Here is a 23,580-nt window from a genome sequence, read left to right on the forward strand (position 1 = left end):
TAGCTAAACAAAATACAAAAAACAAACAAACAAAAAAAAACCCAAACAACTACAAAAACCCACAAAACAATGTAGATGCCTAACCCTGAAACAAAGGATTGGTTAAAAAATACAAAGGCACTGCCACCCACTCAGATGCTATGTAGCCATTAAAAATAATATGAATCTGTACTTACTGACATGGAAATTTACCCATAATATATTGTTAACAAAGAATAGAAGGTTACAGAGAATTATAGCAGGATATCATTTTTGAAAATAGTTATTTCATGTACATAAAAAATCCAGTAGGAAAGACAAAATATTGTATCATTTTTCTGATTATAGTTTGTAGTTTTTTTCATTCTGCTCATTTTTATTTTCTCATTGTTCTACATCAAACATGGATTAATATAAAAATAATTCAATCATTATAACACATTAAAGGTGATTAGCCTCAGGCACAAAAGATGAAGGGCATTCAGGAGGCATTTGCCATAAACCAGGTAAGAAATGAGAAAGGCTTGTGCTGGACTCCAGTGGTTTCCAGTCTTAGCTGTACTTTAGAAATACCTAGGGAGGTATTAAAAAGTACTCATTTCAGGCACAACACAGACTAATTAATTTAGAGTCTCTGAGATGGGACCTTGACACTGGTATGTTTTAACGTCTGCCCCCTGCCTTTCCCCAGGTGACTCTAAAATGTGCAGGTGGAGATAAGTCCACTACTCTAAGGCAGTGGCAGTTGGAAAGGAGAAGAAGAGGATTTGGACCTGAATTATGTTCCAGGGGTGGGATCTCTAAAAAGGATATAAATCTTAGGACATGAATTTGGCTTTAGTGGGTTTCCTTTCATTCTATATAGCTCTCAAGGTCAAGTGCATTGCTGAGGAATGGACAATAGCCTCTGCTGATCCCTCTGATCTAAGCTGCAGCTGGCATGGCAGCATTGGAGGCTACATCCATTCTCAGCACATTTGGAGTGCAATGATGCTGCAGGAACAAATCGCCCACCTTCCAAATGCCCTGTGAGTGAGTCAGTGCTCAGCAGCATTGGCAAGGCAGAGCGCTATAACTGCAAAGAAAGGATGACATCTCATATACATGTGTGAACAGGACTGTTTACTCATAGGATGATTATTTTAAGGGAGACGTTTGGTTTTTTAAGGTCTGTAGAAGTTTGTTTCCTCACTAATCGCAGCGGGTGTAGGTGTTAGCTAACATACCAGTAACTGAATGTTCTTAGCAATACTGCAATAGCTTCCCTTAAGGTTTAAAAATTACAATTTGATTCTAATTGCTACCTCTCTTAATAGGTGTTACTCAAACAGGAAGGAAAATGCCACATACTCTTACCAGTTCTTGATGCCAGAGATTACTAAAGCAATTTGGAAAGATATCGAAAAGGTGTTGAGAAAATACAGGTGAATTTTAATACATGATGTGTATTGACATTTTTACTCTAGGTAGCAACAGAGAGACTTCTGTATTGCTGGGGAGGAATTATATGAGATTTTGGCTACGGAGACAGGATTTCTCACTTCTTATTGGCTGAAAAAAATATAAATGAAGCCATTATAAGCAGTATTGAAATATTAATCATACCTTCCAAAATTAAACACCCTTTTAAAAATAAAAGTTACACAATCTGTCTTTCACTTCATCTTTGACTTTCATCCCAACACTGGTGGGAGGAAATAAGCTCTGGTTAAAATCAAGACTGAAAGTGACTTTGACTTTGCAGAGAACAGTGTCAAGGCGAAGAACTTGACTGTATCTTCTCTCCCACTTGGGGTCAGTGTTTAGGCACATGAGAGAAGATGAGGAACCAGGAGAGGAAACGGCAGCGTTTCCACCAAAGGTCAAGGGGAATATTAATGGGCTACATTCCAGACCCAAGGCTGACGATGCTCTTCAAAGGAGTCAGTGGTGGAAACACAGACTCAGAGCCACTCCCAAAAGGTATGATGAGGTCAGGATCATTGAAGAGAGGCAGTGCACAGGGGGAGGTTGGGTGAGCATCTCTAAAGTTACCTTTCCGGTTGGTCTTTGACATCAAAGTGCATATGTCTGCCTTTCATGGGCAGGTAGAAATGCTGTGCAGGTGAAAACAGGCCTCTGGCAAGATAAGAACAGAAATCTTTGAGCTTCAAATTATAGATCTTTATGTTTCACTGAAGCTTGTCTTTACAGGGATGTCAGTCCCCACTGTGACTGACCACAAAACCCTGCAGGAAAGAGGCTGTGGGATTTCCTGTGTGGTCCCCAGACCCTAATATGCCCTTGTGGCTGCCTAATACACATCTCTATTTAAATGTTCAGAATCTGTGTACTTGGTAAGTAAATTTCAAACAATACCCTTCCTCTCTTCCGCTCCCTATCTCCAGGCCCCCATTTTCCCTCCCTGAAGATAACCACTGCTAGTGCATTTTTAGACTTCCTACCGGAGATAGATATTCTTCTTGCACCATTTCTCTCTCTCTCTGCACACGCACACACACTCACAGACACACACACACATAAATACATATACACACATAAACAACATATACATATTTTTACATAGATAGAACTTCACACACTGCTCTGTACCTTGTCGTGTTCCCTCACGTTCACTTATCAATAAATTCTGGAGATCATTCCACACCATTCCATACAGGACTGATTCAATCTGTGCATGAATGCATAGCACTCCACTGCAGAGGTGAACCACAATCTGTTCAACCAGGCCTCTCTAACTGATGGAATTTAGAGTTTTTCCAGTCTTTGTCAATGCTGCAATAAATGTATTTGTATAACTATTTTTATGTCTGTGGAAGTATTTCTGAAAGATTAATTCCTGGATACAAAATTTCTGAGTACATGCACTTTAAGTTCTGATTGATATTGACACATTTTCCTTCAAATATCGAGCCAATTTATACTCTATCAAGAATATATGAGGCCTTGAGAATATTAAGTGAAAGACCTCCACAAAAGACCACAGAATATATGATTCCTATATAATGAAATATCTAGCACAGGCAAATCCATACAGAAATAGATTAATGGTCACCAGGGGTTGGGGGAAGGAAGGAGCTAAAGAGTAACTGGTATTGGGTGCAGGATTTCATTTCGGTGTGATGAAAATGTTCTGAATTCAGATAGTGGTGATGCTCCTACAACTATAAATATGCTAAACCCCACTGAATTTTATACTTTAAAAGGATGAATTTATGATATGTGAATTCTATCTCAATAAAGCTCTTATTTTAAAAAATGCGTGAGAGTACGTGTGCCTTCCACACCCCTATTGACAGTGTATGTTCACACTTTTTTATCACCATTCTAATTACAACATCTTACTTCATTCCTTCTAAAGGAGGACTAAGCAGGAAAGAAATAGATTGAACGGGCCAACCAGGGATTTTAGGATTTGGGCTGTCAACTTTATAGTCTAACAACAATGGAAATGTCTAAGATGGAAACAATCAAAACAGTCAAGTTGTCAACAATTGCCAATGAATTCAGCAGCCTAAACGAAACAAGCAAGGAATGAGACTTAAGAATTTAAAAAAGGGATGAAGGACGCAGTTCTTCCAACCTAAAGGATTTTGAAATCTCCATTTGCTTAACCAAGGACATTAATGCCACATGTCCTGAATGCAGAACTTAATCCAGCAGCCTGCCTCCAGTAGAAAATAAGCTGAAGCTCAATGTATTCTCTGTGAAGAAGGTATGGGAGCTGAGTAAAACATTATTTTTGTACACCATTCTAGAGCTACTGATAGGCTGAAAAAGTTAACCATTGCTTGCCCCTCTTAAAACTCATATTTTCATTGCGATGGGTTTCCTTTGGATTCTATTTCACCCCTTTTCACCTCTCACCTCTAGATCAACCCTGCTAAATACTTCTTTTTCTATGATGTCTTATATTTCAAACTGCATGTGCCTTGTGGGATTAAAAGCTAAATACTCTTTAACAAGAGTAATCCCCTAAGTGGACATGTTTCTGAGATTGTTAGGCATTTGATCACAAGTGAAAGATGAGAATGCAGAGGGAAGGTATGAAAACACAGAGAGTAGAGAGGTTCAGGATTTTCACCTTAGTAATAATTGATTGCAAAGGGGCTTTCCAAGCCAATATTTGCATGAAAATAGGCCCATTCTTAATTCTCAAGAATAAGCTCATTTTTCTCCCTTCCATTGAGAAGCAATATGACCCCAAGGAACTACATCCCAGCAAGTGAGGCCTTGACACACTTGACCTTTCCCAGTTTTTGACTCAGCTTATGTGGCTTTAATAATAACTGCTAGCACTTACAAATAGTGCATTTAATATGTGGCAGCCACTGTTCTAGGCACTCTATGTATACTGGCTCATTTAAGACTCAACAATCTTATGAGGAAAACACTATTTGTCCTGCTGCTATGGACTGAATTATGCCTCCTCACCCCTGCAGAAATCATATGTTGATGCCTTAACCCCCAGTGTAGTGGTATTTGTGGATGGGCCTTTGGGGAGGCAATTGGGTTTAGATAAAGCCATGAGGGTGGGGTCCTCATAATGGGATTAGGGCCCCCCTAAGAAGAGGCTCCAGACAACTTGCTTCCCTCTCCTGTCTCTGCCATGTGAGGACACAGGGAAAAGGCAGCCATCTGAAAGTCAGAAGAATTTCTCACTGGGGAACCAAGTTGGCTATCACCTTGATTTTGGACTTCCCAGTCTCCAGAACAGTGAGATATAATTATTCACTGTTTAAGGCACTCAGTCTATGGTATATTGTTGTGGTAGCCCAAGCTGACTAATGTAAACCAAAATTAAAATTCTAAGGCCCCTCAACCATCTGAATGAACCCTTCCTCTTGGCCAAGGGCATTCCAAAGTTAACCTGAAGAACAAGTTCAGGCTATGATGGGAAGCAGGAGCTGGACATGCCTCATTATACCCTCCTCCCTTTTGGAATTACTGGTAGAACGGACTCTTTAAGTTTGATAAGAAACATTTACAATTTATTCTCTCTGAAGTCTGCTACCTGGAGGCTTCATCTGTATGACAAAACCCTGGTCTCCATGACCTCTTATTGTACCCAGACATTCCTTTCTATTGATAATAACTCTTTCAACCAATTGCCAATTAGAAACTCTAATCTACCTATGACCTGGAAGCTCCCACTTCAAGTCGTGCTGCCTTTCTGGACTGAACCAATGTACATCTTACATGTATGGATTGATGTCTCATATCTCCTTAAAATGTATAAAGCCAAGCTGTACTCCACCACCTTGGGCACATGTCAGGATCTCCTGAGGATGTGTCATGAGTGTGTCCTTAACCTTGGCAAAAATCAACTCTCTAAACTGATTCAGACGTGTCTCAGGTACTTTTGGTTTACATTAATATAACTGCTACCTTATAGAGGAGCAAATTGAGACCCAGGGAGGCTATGTCATAGCTTACCTAGGGAGAACTAGAAGATGATGAAGGCAGGATTGAAACTCACATAGTCTCACTCCAGCGTCTGTATTGCTCATTACTATGGTCAAATGCCTGCAGTGAAGCCAATAGCTTGTGTATTCTGGCCTCCTCTTCTGCCATCTTGAAACTCCAAATTATGCCATCATGTGGACTCACAAAAGATTGTGTTCAGGCTTCCACTGTATGTCTCATGTGTTTTGGAGTTTGTGCCCTCCACTCATCTGGGAGACTGGTAATGGCTGGGACTTTTTTTCATTTCCACTCCTTCAGTTCTTAGTGCAGTGCCTGGGTGTTTACTAAATCTTGTTAAGTGAATATGTGTAAAGACGAAACAGCCTAATCTCACAAAGTTTTACAAATAAGAATAAATCATGTGAGTTCTTTGCAAATAAGAATATTGCAGTATGAGAGGCTGATTTGGTAATAACTCAGCTAACAGAGACCTGCTTAAACAGTTACCCAAGCCCGAGAAGGAGCAATTTTGTGCTGTCTTATGATAGTCTGAATGGACTTAGGGGGACACCAGTTTTCTATTTTGCTCTTGGCCCCTTGCTCATAAAAAGTACTACTGCAGGTTGGGCTGCTGCAGAAGCAGGCTCTGAGATAGAATCTAGTGTTCAGGATATTTATAAGGAGGGTCCTTGGGATCTATGCCTGCCACAGGAAGAGACTAAGGCAGAACTGGGTAGAGGAAGAAGTTGAAATGTGGTGCAGGCCCAGTGACGGCCTGGCTGAGCTCATGAGAGCTCTTGAGGTAGAATGGTCTTGCCAGAGTTGAGCCAGATGGCAAGGTCTTCTTACTCCAAAGCTACTTAGTCACTAGATATGGGGTGCCCGGGAGGGGCTTGATCGTGAGCAAGGCAGCTTGCCTGAAGGGGTGGCAGCTGAAGGCTGTCTGTTGACAGACTTCCAGCAGCTGGGACAACAAGCTCTTATTTCAGGGAGGTCTGGGTGGTGTATCTCAGTGTCCCACACATGAACATTACTTTGGAATGAGTGTTTCCACAGCACAGGAGCCCAGCATGGTGAGTATTCTCATTATTACAGAATATTACTTTCATCTCTTGAGCCAGATTTTCTTTTATGACTCTTGGCAGATGCCCAAAGATCCTATGTCTGTGTAGCATCTTTTTGAAAGGTTTTTTCATACATAATATCTCTTGTATGAGATTCCTTTCTAAGAACACTCTACCTCCCAGAGTCTGGCTTTAAATTTGTTTTCTCATCTTTCCTTCATATCTCAGAAGAAAAAGTTCCCTCCCCCTTTCTCAGGTTAATTTTTCTTCTATAACTTTGACTTGACCCTTCTTGACCTCCTACAAAACCTAGTTCTTTCAGTGAGTCTCAAGTCCCCTCAATGTCTTTCCTCTCCTATGCAGGGTAAGGCCCTAGAATATTATTGTATGGGAAATCGGGTCTTAGTAAGAGAGTAAACACAATGATGTCTGGGCGTAGAAGCAGGGAGGCCAGGAATGAGATGCAGCTCTGCTAATGAAATACAATTTAACACACTATAAGCAGGGATTCTTCTAGGAAGTTTTGATGAATAATTCTTAGTTGCTTATTCCTCTGACGAGCCCCTGAAGGTTGTATCAGTGGAAGGTCTCACGGTGAAGTAGGAGGAATGTGGTTTTTGGAGTTATTCAGGACTGATTTTGCTAGCTGTGTAATCCCCTCAGTTTACTTACCTTCTCTTAGCTTTAGTTTCCTCATCTGGAACACATGGCTTATGAAGTCCTCCCTCAAAGGGTTGCTGTGAAGGGGACACTCAATGAGATGACACAGGTGAAGACTTGCATAGCATCTGGCACATGGTATACTCTGTCATGCACACGCTGCTTCCCCACTGAGGCAGTTGCACTGGGAGTCCAGCTGGCCAGGTGCCACCTCTCCTCTGGCTCGTTCACACATGTGGGCCCCACTACTTTTTGATTTTACATTTAAACCCAGTGCTCCGAATTCCTGTCTTGCCTTTATTGGTGAGACATCTCCATCTCAATTATAGCTGAGCAGGTGTATTATGAGCTGAGTGAATGCAAGATTGAACAAATAAAAAATACAACATGTAAGTAAACTCAAAAAAGGCTTTTGGAGTACCCTGAGTTCAAATGGTTTGTGCTTATTCCATTCACAGATGGCACATTCTATCTGCAATGACTACCAAGCTAAGTATGGCAAGATGGTTTCTTAGAATGATAAGAGACTAACAGGACCCTACTTCTCATTTGTTAACCCCTCACAGTGTACCAATATTAAACAAGGTATTTTAAAAAGATCTGTTCCTGTCTTTGTGGTTAATTTTTAAGAGTTAAAACTCGTCTTGTTCTATGAGCCCCTGAAAATTCATTTTAAATCAACAGGCAAAGAGCCAGCCACAAGGAAGGGCAGAGCAAAAATAAACTTCATCCTGCAGTCATGTCTTAGGGAAAGAATTGGACAAACCTCTTCCTCGTTTCAGTAGAAACTTCAATACATGCAACAGAATTAAGGAACAGCTAGATTGATGCTTGTAGAGGCAAAAAGATATAGAGAGTATATATATTTAATCAGACTAATCAAGCACACATCTGTAAGTGAATTTAAAAAATGACTTTGCTTTGAGGAAGTTGACTCTCATTTTGGTTTGTTTCATGATTGACTGAACTATTCTCTGTCTTGCACGTCACCTTATTTGACTTGACACTAATCTGACAGAGGGATGTACAGGAAAATCCACAGGCCTGGGTGTCAGCCCTGAGTCAGGACTCTGACTGTTGCTTCTTAGCTGTGGGACCATGGGTAAGTTACTCAATCCTCTGACCTTCAGTTCCTTCAATAGTAAAATGAGGTTTTAATACTTACTTCTTTCTACTATAGTGTGTATAAAATGTAATATATACAAAGTTCCAGGAGTGAAGTAGATATTAAAAATGCTATAGTTCCTGTCTCCTTGCCTCCTAATTTCCAAAATATCCAATGGCTTTTAGTCATATGATAAATTTTGGTTGCTACCATTTTTCCCATTAGGCACTATTTACTGATACAGAATATCCTATACTTAGTGCTGTTGTCATAAGCAAGTCTCTAGACAAAGATGAAATTGCTGAGGCAGTTTAGCTTGATGGGTTTGAAGCCAGGCTCTGACACTTATCAAATGTTTGACCTTGGGCAATTAGTTAAACATTCTGCGCCTCAGTTTCCTCCTCTGTAATATGTGGATATTAAACCTCATTCCTATGGTTGTGTTGAGGATTAAACGAGTTAATCTATTTGAAGCCATTAGCATGGTGCCCAGCAATCGTAGGAACAATGTTGATGTCAGCTATTGAAACTGCTGCCCCTCGTTGCTATGTTTGTGGCTGCCTTCCTACTCACAGCTCTCATCTTCAGGAACTGCTTCCACCCACTAATCGCCTCCCCCAGTGATGTTTGCGTTACATAAATGGTGTATCCATCCAAGCCCCAACTGTTTAGATCAGGAGTGGACATCTCATCTGAGCTGGAAAAAATCAGAACCCTCTCTTTGGTTTGGGAACAGCAAGTAATTGAGAGCAGCCAGCTGTGGGCTGTGGAGCTGGAAGGTTGCACAGACTCAGGTCTGAGGCTATTATCTGGGCCTTGATAGGTGAATGGAGAAAGCTTTCTGCTAAGAGAATCAGGAAAGTGGGGACAGATATAAGAGAAAACCAGAGAGGAGAAAGTTTATGGCCCATAAGAAATGATGAGAGGCCTGGGAAGATGAATTTTCCAGTTCCTGAGACCAGGCTGTGCTGAGCACTCTGCACTTACACTCTTGAGATGCCCACATTCTTACATGATCACGCTCCAATTCCCAACCCCTTCCCGACTGGCTTAGGCAACTCTCTCTTCTGTGCAGGCAAAGAAGCTGTGATGAAAACACTGAACTTCAGCAGGAAGTGATCTACATCCTTGGTCTACAAATGTTTTTGCTCACATAGTTGCAGAATTTTTAGGAACTATGTACCCCTACACATTTTCAAGTCGATATCTAAAATTTTTATCCTAAGTTTAAATGTCATAGCCCATAGAATCTATTAGTCCATTGATTGTAAGATATTATATTTCTTTCACAATATTATGAACAGCTAAGAAAAAATAAATGCTTACCATTTTTGTAAGATACACCCCAATTTAACAGATGTTAAAATGAAAACTATTATGTCCCTTAGAATCACTGAAATGTGAACATTAAGGATATAATCCTTATACATTATAAATATTGACATTAAAAAAGCCTGCTACATTATCCTTTTAACTGTGTCCAAAGAATCTAAATACTATAAAGATTTAATATTCACATGATCCAGTTAGAAAATACACTAGATGAGCATGATGTACTCTGACATTTGGAAAGTTTAAATCTTTTTCCCCTTGAATCTAGATTTTCATCCTATTACCCATATAAGATTTAATCTAAATGTATATAATGTATTTATGTAAAAATATAGTAGTCTTTAAACTCTTTTACTTATTCCCCTATCATACATTTTTTGTATACATACAAGAAAAATATGCATATGAACTGGAAATTTGCTTTATTCTCTGTATTCATAAGGCTGTAAATCTGCACTATCCCAATATGGTAGCCACTAGCACCTGTTGCTATCTAAATCTAAATGAACTAAAATGAAAAAGTTAAAAATTTAGCTTCCCCATATTAGTCACAAGTGCCCAATAGCCACAGTGGCTAGTCAGTAGTTGATGTGTGGATACAGATAGAAAACGTTAGTATTGATGCAGGACATTCTATTGAACAGAGCTGCTCTAAAGGTTAAAAATTTCTTTCAGATTCACTTATTATTATACTTCTTATAAGCATTCAATTGATCAAAACAACCTAAACATATAACATAGTTTTATAAATAATTTAACTGACCCAAAGAGAAAACATTTTAAGGATTTGTGGCTTCTAATCAAATAAATGGAGTGGAATTTTTGTTTTGTTTTTTAAGTAGTTTCATGTGTTCTGTGACTTATTTCTAGAATAAGATAGAGGCCAACATCAATTTTATTTCTATTTTTTAGTTTTATAAATGGAAACATTGAGAAATTTTCTTGTTTTTTTTTTTTTTGGAGATGGAGTCTCGCTCTGTCATCCAGGCTGGAGTGCAATGGCACTCCATCTTGGCTCACTGCAACCTCCGTCTCCCAGGTTCAAGCGATTCTCCTGCCTCAGCCTCCCAAATAGCTGGGATTACAGGCTTGCACTATCATGCCTGGCTAATTTTTGTATTTTCAGTAGAGACGAGGTTTCACCATATTGGCCAGGCTGGTCTTGAACTCCTTACCTCAGGTGATATGTCTGCCTTGGCCTCCCAAAGTGCTGAGATTACAGGCATGAGCCACTGCACCTGAGAAGTTTTCTTCATACAAATAAGGAGATAATGAAGAACTTTATAGCATTTCACTTCTTTGAACTTTTCCTGAGCCAAAAAAAAAAAAAAATCATGTAATGATCTATCATCAAAATTTATATTTAAGGATAATTTAGCTGACAACTTTATTAGGTACTTCAATTCTGTTCAAATCAAGGATTGGAAACCACTTTGCTTGCAATATAATTTGGCATTATAGCCATCTGCTGTCTCAATTTCTGCTAAGTCCTATATATCAAAAACATACCAAGATTTATTAAATGATCATCAGTTGAACTTTTTGAGACAGGTCCTCCTTTTGTTGCCTAGGCTGAAGTGCAGTAGCATAGTTATAATTCATTGCAGCCTTGAATTCCTGCGGTCAAGTGATCCTTTCCCCTCAGCCTTCCAAGTAGCTAGGGCTACAGGCGCCTGCCACCACCCCCAGCTAATTTTGTTTTAAATTTATATTTTATTTTTAGTAGAGATGAGGTCTCACTATGTTGCCCAGCTGGTCTCTTGAACTCCTGGGCTCAAGCTATCCTTTCCTTGGCCTCTCAAAGTGCTGGGATTACAGGTGTGAGACATCCAGCCATCATACCTGGCCTAAACTTTAATTCTTTTACTTAGAGGCACTCTATTTAAATATATATATATATATGTATATATATATATATATATGTGTGTATGTATATATATATATATATATTTTTAAGTTAGGAATATATTACTGGTTTTATTATATTTTTGCCAATACTATCTTTTTCTGCTAAATGTTCTTTTCTTGTGCTTTAAATACATATTTTTTTTTTCCAGAGGCTGAAGATACAACTCATTTAATTACGGGAAATGTTGGTCATGAACTCTAATTGGCAAAGTCCAAATTAACATTCAAACAAATTAGCCAAATTAGAATTACTTCCTGTCAAAAAAGTATGACTTCAATTTTCAATAAACATGTTAATATGTTTTATCAAATATTATAAGATCTAAAGAGAAATAAATTATGAAATGCATCTTGTAAGACAAGTCAGGTCAAGATTAAAATGACGACAAATTAGCTCATTTTTATAATGTAAATACAGAATTATAAATGTGTCTTTAAAAAAAAAAAAAAAAAAAAAAGACGGAATCTCGCTTTGTCGCCCAGGCTGGAGTGCAGTGGTGCGATCTCGGCTCACTGCAACCTCTATCTCCCGGGTTCAAGCGATTCTTCTGCCTCAGTCTCCTGAGTAGCTGGGATTACAGGGACCTGCCATCACACACAGCTAATTTTTGTATTTTTAGTAGAGATGGGGTTTCACCATATTGGTCAGGCTGGTCTTGAACTCCTGACCTCATGATCCGCCCACCTTGGCCTCCCAAAGTGCTGGGATTACAGGCCATGAGCCACCGTGCCCAGTCTTATGCTGTTCTAATTGATAATAATGCAAGGTAATTTGTAGGTAAGATAATAAGTTATATATGACACAAGGAGTTCCAAAAATTTATTGGTAATTGTCATAATTTTTGGTAAACTTATGTGCATGTGTGTCTCAAACTCTGATTTTTAGTTTAGGAGAAAAGGTAGAATCATGTATCAAAAAATTGCTATATTAATTTCATTAGACATTCACCCTTATATTTAATGAAAGAGAAAAGTATATACCAGTAAAAGCTAATTATTTGGCAGCTAGCATATAATTAATTTTTTGGAAATATGAGATAGAAAATATTTAACATTAGATGAAATAAGACAAAAATTGACCATAGTTGGGATATATAGCTCATGATATAATTTGATAAAATATATTTTAGGTATCTTATTAAGCATATACATCCAATGTGAAAAAATTATTAAAATTATCCAAGAGTTTTCTAGTGTATTATGAAGATCATAGTAACGCAGAAAATACTCCATTTACATTTGAAAGAATAAACACAGAAGTCTATATTATTTTGACTATTTGCGTTTTTCTTTTTAGGGTTGTGACATTCCAGGGAAGACTTTGAGAATAGCTGAACATTATAGCTTTTATTTAAATATGGGATGGGGGAAAAGCTGTTTCTGGAGTTCAGTATTTTTCTGTGCTCTTTGGTTTGGGGCCCTGGGACTCTTCCTTGGAAATGAGGTATTCTGACCATAGCTGGGGGACAGAAGAAGAAAAGTAATAAAAACAGTCATTATTCTATCAAACTGTTCCACCATAGATCTGAGTTTAGAACATCCAGGTGTGGGCCAAAACGCCCCTACAGCTGGGGAAGACTGGAGTCCTAGGGGTTTCTGGTGCCCAAAGAATGTATCCCCTTTGTTTGGTGCTCTGGGAAAGCCTTATCACAGCTGCTAGGATCCAGAGTAAGATTCGAGATGTGTGAGCAGTTGGCCTTTCTTTTATACAGACCAGAGAAGGGCTTTGGGAGATACAGGCATGTTCTCATTCTTGGAGCAAGTTAAATTTTAGGAAAAAGTACAGGCAGAAGTTGAAGATCTGGAAAAAAAAAATATTCTGTAAGAACTACATGTGATCACATAGCTTTTGGGAAGTGTATCTGTCTGAAAATACTAGTCCACATGTATATTTCTAAAAAATGAGATTTTTCTTTTTTACAAACTATATTGTTAAAACTGTTAGGACAGCATTAAAGGGAGGTTCAAAAAAGGAAAAAATTACAACTTCGCAGGCCTTAAACAACTATCCACATTGTCTCCTGGGCTTCCATCATTCATGTACACACTTCTGAATAGTGATAGTCTTAGAAATCTGAGATTTTGTATTCTGATGATTTTCCTGTTGTTTTTTTGACATAATGCTGAGAAATATTCCAAGTTGTACTCAGAGCACATAAAACCACTATCAGTGATAGTCCATGTGTCTATGCTAATAAGACCTTGTATTTGTTTTGTATCGTAGCTGTAACATATTATCACAAAATTAGTGGTTTAAAACACCTTACATTTTTTATCTTATAGTTCTGAAGATCAGAAGTCCTAAAATCAAGGTGTCAGCAGGACTGTGTTCCTTCTGGAGGCTCTAGGGGAGAATCGTTTTTCAGCTTCTAGAAGCCACTTGTTTCCTTAGCTCATGGCACCTCCTTTCATTGTCAAAGCCAGTAGGGCACCATTTTCAAATCTCTCTTTGATCCATCTGATTCTTCTATCTGCCTCTTTTTTATTCATAAGAACCCTTGTGACTGCATTGATTTCACCTGGATAGTCCAGGCTCCTCTCCCCATCTCAAAGCCAGCTGATTAGATGGAATTAAGGTTGTTACAGTCCTGTAGCCTAACATACTGAAAGGTTCCAAGGATTAGAACACAGACATCTTTGGGAAGCCATTATCTACCTCCCACAAACCCTAAAATCAGCTTAAGTGTCACTAAATTCCCCTTTTATTTCTGGGAAAATAAACGAGGACCATTTGGTGTTATTATCATTCCATGTTGTTTGCCTGCCAACAATGCACTGAGCTGTCCACAGAAACATAATTTAGGAGCAATCTCTGCTCAATGTGCTCAAAAAATATGATTATTGTTAATATTTTCATTATTTAACATTTATCGAGCACCAAGTACTCTTCAAAACATACAATTAGTCAGGCACTAAGTACTTAGTACATGCACTAAGTACTCTTCAAAACATACAATTAGTCATGGGTGATGCCCAAAGGGCTTACTATTTCAAATTAGAAAGACACATCTAAAATTAGATGCTAACATTTACAAACGGCAATGCTTTGTGAAAGAACTGAATATCCCAGACAATTCAAATGTAGTGCTTCATATTGTGTTCTCCAAACTCATCTGTATTCCCATGAGACCTAGAAATGTACACTCACCAGAAACTTTATGTAGACAGGAAAGAAATTATTGTATATATGCTACTTACAAGCAATGTTTTAAAAGTTTGGGGCAGCTGCATTGTGCTCTTATTTCAGATCTTGTGAGGGATTAGATCTTGTGAGGGATAAAGTCTTTTTGTGTTCTATAGTTAATAGGATTCAGCTACAAGCAGAAAATATCTCATAAACGATGCACAGTATAAAATTTAATTGCTACTGGAGACAGAAATTTTCAAAAGCTGCTGTTATGAACGACAAGCCAAGCTCCTACAGACCTATGATCATTTGGGAGACTGTTTCACACTTTACCCCAAGAGCCAGGAAGCCATTTCTACAGTTTAGAAAATTGACCCAACCTTCATGTTAATGCCTTATGTTGGCTGGTTGAAGTATAAACATGCATGTCCTACTTGCTCTGAGTTTATACTGCTTCTAATGAGTTTCCCTGGCAGTAACATGTTCCATGTACTCTTTACAGGGAAGAGGATTGGCGGGGGGAATTCAGTTTATGCACTTGTCCTTTTTTTGGAAAATGGAAATATGTTTACAATAGCATTTAATATGCCATTGTAGTTTCTTTGATGAATTCTAGGGACAAAAATCACCTCATTAATTTAATGATGAACAACTGAGACTCTGGTAAGGTGAATTAAGGTCATAAAACTAATTGACATCAGAGCCAGAACTAGAATCATATCACCTGTGACCCTCAGTGGACGTTTTACCATTTCACCTGATGCTCACTGTCTGCCTCTTACCCTGACCCTCCCTAGGTCTCCTCCTCCCTCCACCACTATACACCCTCTGCCTATAACTCTTTAGGAGAAGAAGAGAGTTTAAGTAATGCCATGTGTCTGTTATCATTGTTTTTTTCCCAGATGTTCTGTTCTAAGTTGTCAAGTAGACTGTGGAAACATCAACCCACAGCTGCAAGAAATAGCCCAAGTCATAATGTTCCCCAAGAACAATGAATGATACAACTCTCCCCAGTCACAATGGTTGAGGAAGATTTGAGCTTGCCTGGATGAGCCGGCCAGTTAGCACTCTGGGCACAGGCATGGGTGGAGGCCTCAGCCTGTTCTCACTCCAGAGGATGGGGCTGCCATGTTAAGCAGCTCCACCAGAACAGGCCGTCAATGTGTGTTTTTGGTGTGTGGATATGTGGGACAGATTGTTATCCAAATTAAATAATTTAGTGTTCATCCAACCATCTTTCCAGAATGAGAGCAGAAGATGGAAAGGCTGGAATGTGGCTCTTTGTCTCTAGGGACCAGTGCTCTTGTTGAAAGGACTCCCCAGAACCAGTTTCAATCTTTCTATGCTTTCACCACAGGCTGAGCATAAACCCCACCTTATCAAGTCAACCTTTAAACTGCTTAATGCCACCTCCCTCTGCCCACCCCCACACCATGCTGATTATATAAGGAGAATTGCCTGGATTTTAATCCAGCTGTATTACTTGCTACCTGTGTGAGAACTGGTAAGTTTTGTTGTCTATCTATGCTTACTTCCTCAAATGTAAAATATAGGTGATTTTGTATCTACCTAATAGTTCCATGAGAAAATACAGGAAAAGCAACTATAAAAAAGATCAGACATATATTAGTGTTCAATAAATGATCCTATTATTCTTATTATTCCTTTGATACATATCAAATAGAGCAACTCATTAAGTGCCTGGTCCTTAGAGGGAGCAATACAGGGCAATGACTAAGATATAGGCTTTGTCTTCAAGAAGCTCTCAGTCAAGCTGCAGAGGCTCTATTATAAAAGATAAAGATCATTTGGAAACACATTAGAAGAAGCTGTCAAAGTAGGTGGTAAATATATGGGGAGGTAGGAAGAAAGAAAGGATCAAGCAAGGAAAAGAACCAATGGCCTACAGAGAGATGGCATCTCGTATGCATCTCCAATGCCTAAAACAGCTCATGATCCTCTAAGAGTTTAGTGGCATGTAGATTCCCAATTGCATAATTTTTTTTTTCTGTGAGCCAAGTGGAACAACTAGGTCTAGTTTTATTAACTTACTATGTCATGGAGAATGAATGACAGTCACTTTGTACCATGTCCCCACTGCCTGTAAGTCAGGTCTAAAATAGGTTTTTGAAGAAGGTAGGTAGTTCCAGGCAGTCACTAAACATATTTTGCTGGATCCTCTAAGGAAATTTTGTTAACTGACAAAAATATAATTTGGACCACATAGGCAATTCCAAATTTTCTGCTAGCCACATCAAAAAAAGGAAAAAGAAGTAGGTGAAATAAAATCTAATAATACATTTAACTCAATACATTAAGAATATTATAATTTGGACACATAATCAGTACAAAAACTATCAATGAGATTTTGCTTTTTTTGTACTAAGTCTTTGAAATCCAGTGAGCAAACTACACTTACAGCATCTCAATTTATACTAGCCACATTTTAAGTGTTCAATAACCGTATGTAACTAGCGGCTACCATATTGGACAGTGCAAATCTAAAAGTCTTAGTGAAATTAGAGATTAAAAGAAAAACATACTTGAAAATATTTCAGAAAATAAATTCAAATACATGTGTTGGAGGATGCTGTACAGCACGGTTTTCTGATGGCAGAGTGCACTGAGTTTGTTTCAGTAACCGCTGCTCCAACAACTTTTAAAGAATAAGGGCAAACACAAATCCAGTCTGAGGACTTGCTTGACATGGTGATTAATTAAGACATATGGGTGAGCATAAAGCAAGATTTCCTCCTACAATCCGTCTTCTACTGACCTTCATTAAGGACAAAGAACATTTTAATGGATGAAGCCTTCACTTTTAATAAGCCTTTACTCTGTTATTTCCTATGGAACCATGCATTAGATTAACAAAACAATGGTAGCTGGCTAATGACAGAGCTGTGGTCAGAACCCCAGGGATAGCCTATGTCACTATTAGCACCTCAAGGCAAAATGTCACTTGGGCCACCTCTTCCAATCCAATCAAGCAGACTTTGACCTATAATTGCATTCAGAGAGTTCAAGAGCTCAAGAGGTTACAGATGGGGTGAGCGGGCCCATGCTTTGCTTCATCAGATCAGCTTGAGGAAAGAATGTATGAGAGCACAAACGGGGACTGATATGGGCAAGGGGGAGGCATATTTGTTTCCTGTTTCCAAATGATATTTGGAAACAAAACAAATATTCCTGTTTATCATTGACAACTTAGGATAGGTATATTTGTTTATTGTTTATATACATTTTTATTTTGGAATAATTTTAGATTTACAAAAAAGTTCCAAAGATAATGCAGAGAAACACTGTACCTTTCATCCAATTTCCCTTTACATAGGAAGTGTGGGACATATGTCAAAACCAAGAAGTCAACATTGGTAACATTACTACTAACTAAATTCCAGCTTTTATATTGCATTTGTTTTTTTCTATCTGCAGCTTTAAATTTCAGTAGGAAGAATTGTATAAAACAATAAGATATCAAAGCAATTTTAAACAGATAACCTCTATCTTGTAGAGAGAAGGGATAGAGATGAAAGATAGCATGAGGCAAAGTGGTGATATTAATCCAGCAACTTACTTTTCCTACCATGGATATTTAGATGAACTTTGATCATTCTGATGCAGATCAAGGGGTACCTCCTCTGCGAAGCCTTCCCTGGTCTGACACCAAAAATGCTGATATTGGAGTTGCCAGGCGAAATAAAGGGACCAGAATATTCTCAAGGAGCAATTTTTAAAGCTTCCTCTCCCTTACTCCTTGCTACCTTCCAACTCATGTTACCGAATGTGCTTCCAGAAAGCATCTCTGAAGGTTTTATGCATGAAGAGTTTGTGCTGGGTCTTTTGCCTTTTGAATGATAGGAATTGCTGAAGCTATATATCCCTGAAAATGTCCAGTTTAGGAATCATCATGGATAACACATCTTAGCACATTTAGGTAAAGCTATTCATATTCAAAAATGAGTTTGGGGGGAATTGGGCTTACTCAGTTTACCTCTGACCAAATTTAACAAATAGGAGGAGCTGCCATGAATTTGGCACTGAGCTGGCTATGGCTTCACTGAGGATCACTCCTTTCTGAACACTGACACTCTAAATGATACTGTAGATGTTTCTCTCTACCAAACTCTAAGTTCCTGATGATACGGACTGTGAGAAATGTGTCCAAGTCTTTCTTAACCTTGGATCCTCATTGCCTGAAACAATCCCTAGAATTTAACAGATGCTCAATAAATGTTCTTGGGCCAAAAATGGACAAATAACTATTGCATGGATAGATGGTTGAATGAATGAATGCATAACTGATGCGTAATTCCTCATCTCTGCCTTTAGGAGCTTACTCTCTGGAAAGAGATATCGAGAAACAACCAGGTGATTATAATGCATGGTGGAATGAGGTAGTAAGTGCTGAGAGAGGTGAACATGCTAAAGAAAATGCTGTTTAGGTTCCAAGAACGTGAGAACTACAGCCCCTTGGAAAATAAGCAGAGGTAAGCTGGACTTGAGATTGTCCAGGAAGGATGCATAGGATGTTGTAATCAGGGGTGGGTTGGGAAATAAATAAGAACATTCCTGTCTGAGGGAACAGAGCACACTAACCCAGCAAGGTGGGAAATAAGGAACGCTTAGCATTTAGTTTAGAAAGCTTATGTGGCATGTGGAAGTAAGGGAAAATAAATGAAATTCATACACTGAATTTCCACATTATGCATGTCCTTGAATGCCTCTGTTTGCCAATTTGGAAGTGATGACAGACACAGATAAATCACGAAGAGAAGCTGGCTTGGGATGGAGGTAAGTGTGTTCAAGTACATCTTCCAAGAACAAATTAGGTCTGAGAAAAATATTAGAACTGCAGGAAAGAAAAAAGCATTGTGATAATATGATGATACCATTTAGTCATTAAGTTCTATGGTAACAAACCAGAACTTTCCTATGTTTGTAATGTAGGAGGCTATGCTGTGATTAAATCATTATCTGTCCAGCCAATAAAATACAAAGAAAGCCAGTAAAGCAATTTTGTTAAAGAAGCAATTAAAGGGCTGGGCACGGTGGCTCATGCCTGTAATCCCAGCATTTTGGGAAGCTGAGGTGGGCGGACCGCCTGAGCTCAGGAGTTCAAGACCAGCCTGGACAACACGGTGAAACCCTGTCTCTCCTAAAATACAAAAAAAAATTTGCCAGGCATGATGGCGTGCGCCTGTAATCCCAGCTACTTGAAGGCCGAGGCAGGAGAATCATTTAACCCTGGGAAGTGGAGGTTGCAGTGAGCCAGAATCTCCCCACTGCCATTCAGACTCGGCGACAGAGCAAGACTCCATCTCTAAAAAACACAAACAACAACAAAAAGCAATTAAAATAGCAGTTTTTGAACCTAATACTGTTTCTCTCCATGTTCCTTTAACAGTTGCATGATCAAGCTGACTTGAGGGTTCTGAACAGAAGCTGACCAGTCTGTGCACATTGTAAAGAAGTTAAAAACCTGGATTGAATTGCAAAATGTACTACTCAAGGAGTCCAAAGAATAAAATATGAGCAGCTTGTGGGGGTAAAGCATTCATAGGTATAGTATAGAAAAGGTCCATGAGCATCACGTCAGTGTCTTTTAACTTGCCGTTGCAGTGGAATAATCCTTTATGTGTTTATGAAAATCTTTGGAAAAGAAGCCACGTCACTGGGTGGTTCCTATTTATTTTCTTCTCCAGGGGCCTTTGCTGCTCTTGCTGGGTGCCTCAGTTGCTAGCTTTGTGAGCAGTAACGCCCCACTGTTCCCAGCTCCTTGCTTGCTGGGTGCAAAGGACAGAGGCTATCATAGCAATAATTGCTGGATGTGCTGTGTTTGCACATCTGTGGTGGCCTTCTGAATTGAGTTTCATGCCAGAGCCAGGCAGCGGCCCCCTACCCCACCCTCCCACTGCCCCTTTATTTTCTGTGTCACACCATTAAAGGAAATGAGATTATGGCACAAATCATCATTCACGTGACTCTAGCATAGAAGGTTAGCGAGATATTGCAGAGATAATTCCATAGCCACCATGGCCCCTGACAATAATTACAATGTGGCCACAGGGGATCACCTTCTAATAGGCTTTTGTTCACTCAATTCAGAGTCTGTTGTGTGCTAGAGTTTGGATAATTAAAGTTGTGTCTCAGAAGCCACATGTGGTAGCTCATAATTATGTAGCTGAGTCTAACAGAAAACTGAGGTGACTGACACCCGGCCGGAGTGAAGAACAGGGGTCCTGGTGACAAGGAAGAAAGAAACCAGTCCCCTCATTTGGGGACAGGGGATTGGTGTTCACTCCATAGCATCAACTGCTTTATTTATTTTAAACAAAAATGACTAATTATAGCCCTTTCTGGTCCAATCCCTCACTCTCCACAGGGACTTTTCCTAACCCTTTCCTATTGCTCCAACAAAAGGATGGTAGCTGGTCTGAGCAATGAAGGAAATATATATGGCTTATTTAAACAGCATAATGGTTTAATTATTTAATCATTTGCATGTTGAGTGATTTGCATAAAAGCAGGAAATGGCCCATGGTGGAATTTGGCCTGTATCTCCCCCTGTTCCTCACTGGAGAAAAGATTCTGAAACTTGGCCTCGTTGAAGCCCTTGAATTTTAGAAAAAAAATGTGAACTTTGAAAAACTTAGATTTGTTATTTCAAGGATGCAATATTTGAAAAGAAAACAAATCCAAAGACTATATCCCATTGGGCCATATTTCTCAAGTCAGTCGATGACTGTCAAAGAAGCAAAGTAGTTAATTTTCCCTGTAAAGTTTGCCCTTGAAAAGCCATTCTCCTAAGTATAGGCAGAATGCTTTGCTAAGTGGGTGCCTTTTCAGCATTCTAAGACTGGGTCCCACATTTTCTAATGATTCATTGTGAAAGAGATGGCTATTTTACCATTCTGCTTAAAATCTGAAACTTTAGTCCAGCACATCTCTCATCTTAAATCCTTGGAATGTTTAGAAGATTCTTGCAATGCACTTCTAAAAGGCTCTGAATTTCTGAGCCTTAAAAGTAAAATTCTGCTCTGTTCCAACATAAGACACTTTTCCTCCAAGTTTTGCCAGGTAGAGAACAAACCCCTTCATTTTTTTCAACACTGTTGTCTCTTTTGAAGCACAGAGAATTTATTCTTCACCCAATGTGGAAACAACAATTGATATTCAAAACACTACCCTTTCCTAAGGCTTTGCCTTCATGAAAATGAAACATATTTCGTACTGAGCACCATATGGTGTTTGTGAAGAGTGGACACGCAGATGCCTCCTAATTAAAGCATTAAAGTTTGTCATGAGAAATGGCAGCACAGATGATTTTGGCTGGGTGTGTGGGAGGGGGTAGGCAGGGAGGGGTCCCAGAGAGTGGATGAAGTGGTAGGCTGACTCCCAGTTTTTTCAAACACACACTCTGATTGGTCCTCAGGGAGCAGATAATGGCAAGAGGCAGTTAATTTGAAGATAATTGAGAGATCTCTTTCCTGTCTTCACACAATAAAAAAAGGTGTCGGGCCTCAGCTGGCACTTGCACTCTGGCAGGAAGAAAAGGGCTCGAATTGGTCTGCAAAAGCTGCCACCTCCTTTTCACTTCTCACACAAAGCTGAGAAACCCCTTTCCTATCCTACACCCCTCCTTCCCCCATGCCCCCAGCCGTGCACCCATGTTTATTGTTTCAACACATCAGACCATAAATAAGAGTTTCCAGAGGGAGAGAATATTGGAGGACAAGGGAAGATCTATTCTTCTGGAAAACATGAGCTGTGCCTCTAAAAACACTACCTCTGAGCTGTGCCTCTAAAAACACTACCTCCCAGACAGGCTGAAGGGAAGCATCCCCTCAGATGGCGGTTTACTGTGAGATGGTGAACTGGTTCTTTGAGCCATTTTTTCCTCTTTCTCAGCATCTCTGGTACTATGTGCCAAGCTGTTCTCAAACCCATGCAGTCTAGAAACCCGGAGGGACTTTCTCAGGTTAAGGGGAACACTCATCTGCCCACCTCTGTGTAGATAGCAGATAGAAGCTCTCGAGGTGTCATGTGGTAGGAACGGTCTTAAGCTGGGTTCACACTTGCCTCAGCAAGTCACGCTGCAAAAGGGAAGAGGTAATCACATGTGAGGGGCTTTTTGTTTGTTTGTGTTTTAAGGAAACTCTCCCTCTGGCCTGCCAAACTTCCCAGCTCCTTTTTTATATTATAGCGCAGCTTGCTTATAAATTCTAGGAAAATCTTAAGTCGGCACTTAAAATAATCTTTTTTAAAAAACACACCCACGTGAAGAATTACTGGAAATTAGGATTACATAAGTGTGAAGAAGAATGTTGCTTTTTCCCTCAGAACTGGGAAACTTAATGTTGACAGGCTTATGGGTATGACAATGCTAAGGGAAACTTTAAAAAGTGAAAAGAGCTATAGTCATCAGTTTATTCCTTGTCAGTAAAGCCCCAAGAAAATGGATTTGATGGAGTGGGCAGAAAGGCAACAAAAAGAGTGGCGGGGCAATGCTGAATGAGAAAGCCGTTCCGGGAAGCTAAATCAGCTGATGAACAGGATGGTTTGGGGATCATTAAAGGTAGCTACACAACTGGGTTTGCTAATCTGATTGAAAAAATTTTTCTGAAGTATATTTTTCGGTCATTCTGGTAAGTTAGGTCAAGTAAGTTTTTCTTCTCTCTGAGCAGTAGAGACTGTGATGGCCTCTCCACCAGAGGGCTGCCTTCCAGTAAGTTCCTGGGGAGTACCTTGGAGGTATGAGTCTTGGCCTGTGTTGGCATTTCCGTGTCGTAATTACACAGAATGGGCAGAATGGGAAACCTAATAAAGTGCTGGGACCATTGAAATAAAGAAGAAGACTAAAGTTAGAAACTTCTGTTTATCTAAGGATATCATAAAGAAAGCAGAGAGATAAACTCCAAACCTGGAAAAGAGATTTCCAATACATAAACCAACAAGAGTTTAGTATCAAGAATAAAGGATAAGGGTAGGAAATCAAT

General features: G+C 39.3%; 1 long non-coding RNA gene across 1 annotated transcript; it reads left to right on the forward strand.

Annotated features, from left to right (window-relative positions):
- Positions 1-15,640: 15,640 nt before the first annotated feature.
- LOC129059429 (uncharacterized) lies at positions 15,641-20,252 on the forward strand. The gene is made up of 3 exons (XR_008525308.2): positions 15,641-16,085; positions 18,914-19,071; positions 19,989-20,252. It is a non-coding gene; the product is annotated as an uncharacterized LOC129059429 (long non-coding RNA).
- The last annotated feature ends 3,328 nt before the right edge of the window (positions 20,253-23,580 follow it).

The sequence above is a fragment of the Pongo abelii genome, chromosome 4 (genome assembly GCF_028885655.2).
Source record: "Pongo abelii isolate AG06213 chromosome 4, NHGRI_mPonAbe1-v2.0_pri, whole genome shotgun sequence".
Taxonomy (NCBI): domain Eukaryota; kingdom Metazoa; phylum Chordata; class Mammalia; order Primates; family Hominidae; genus Pongo; species Pongo abelii.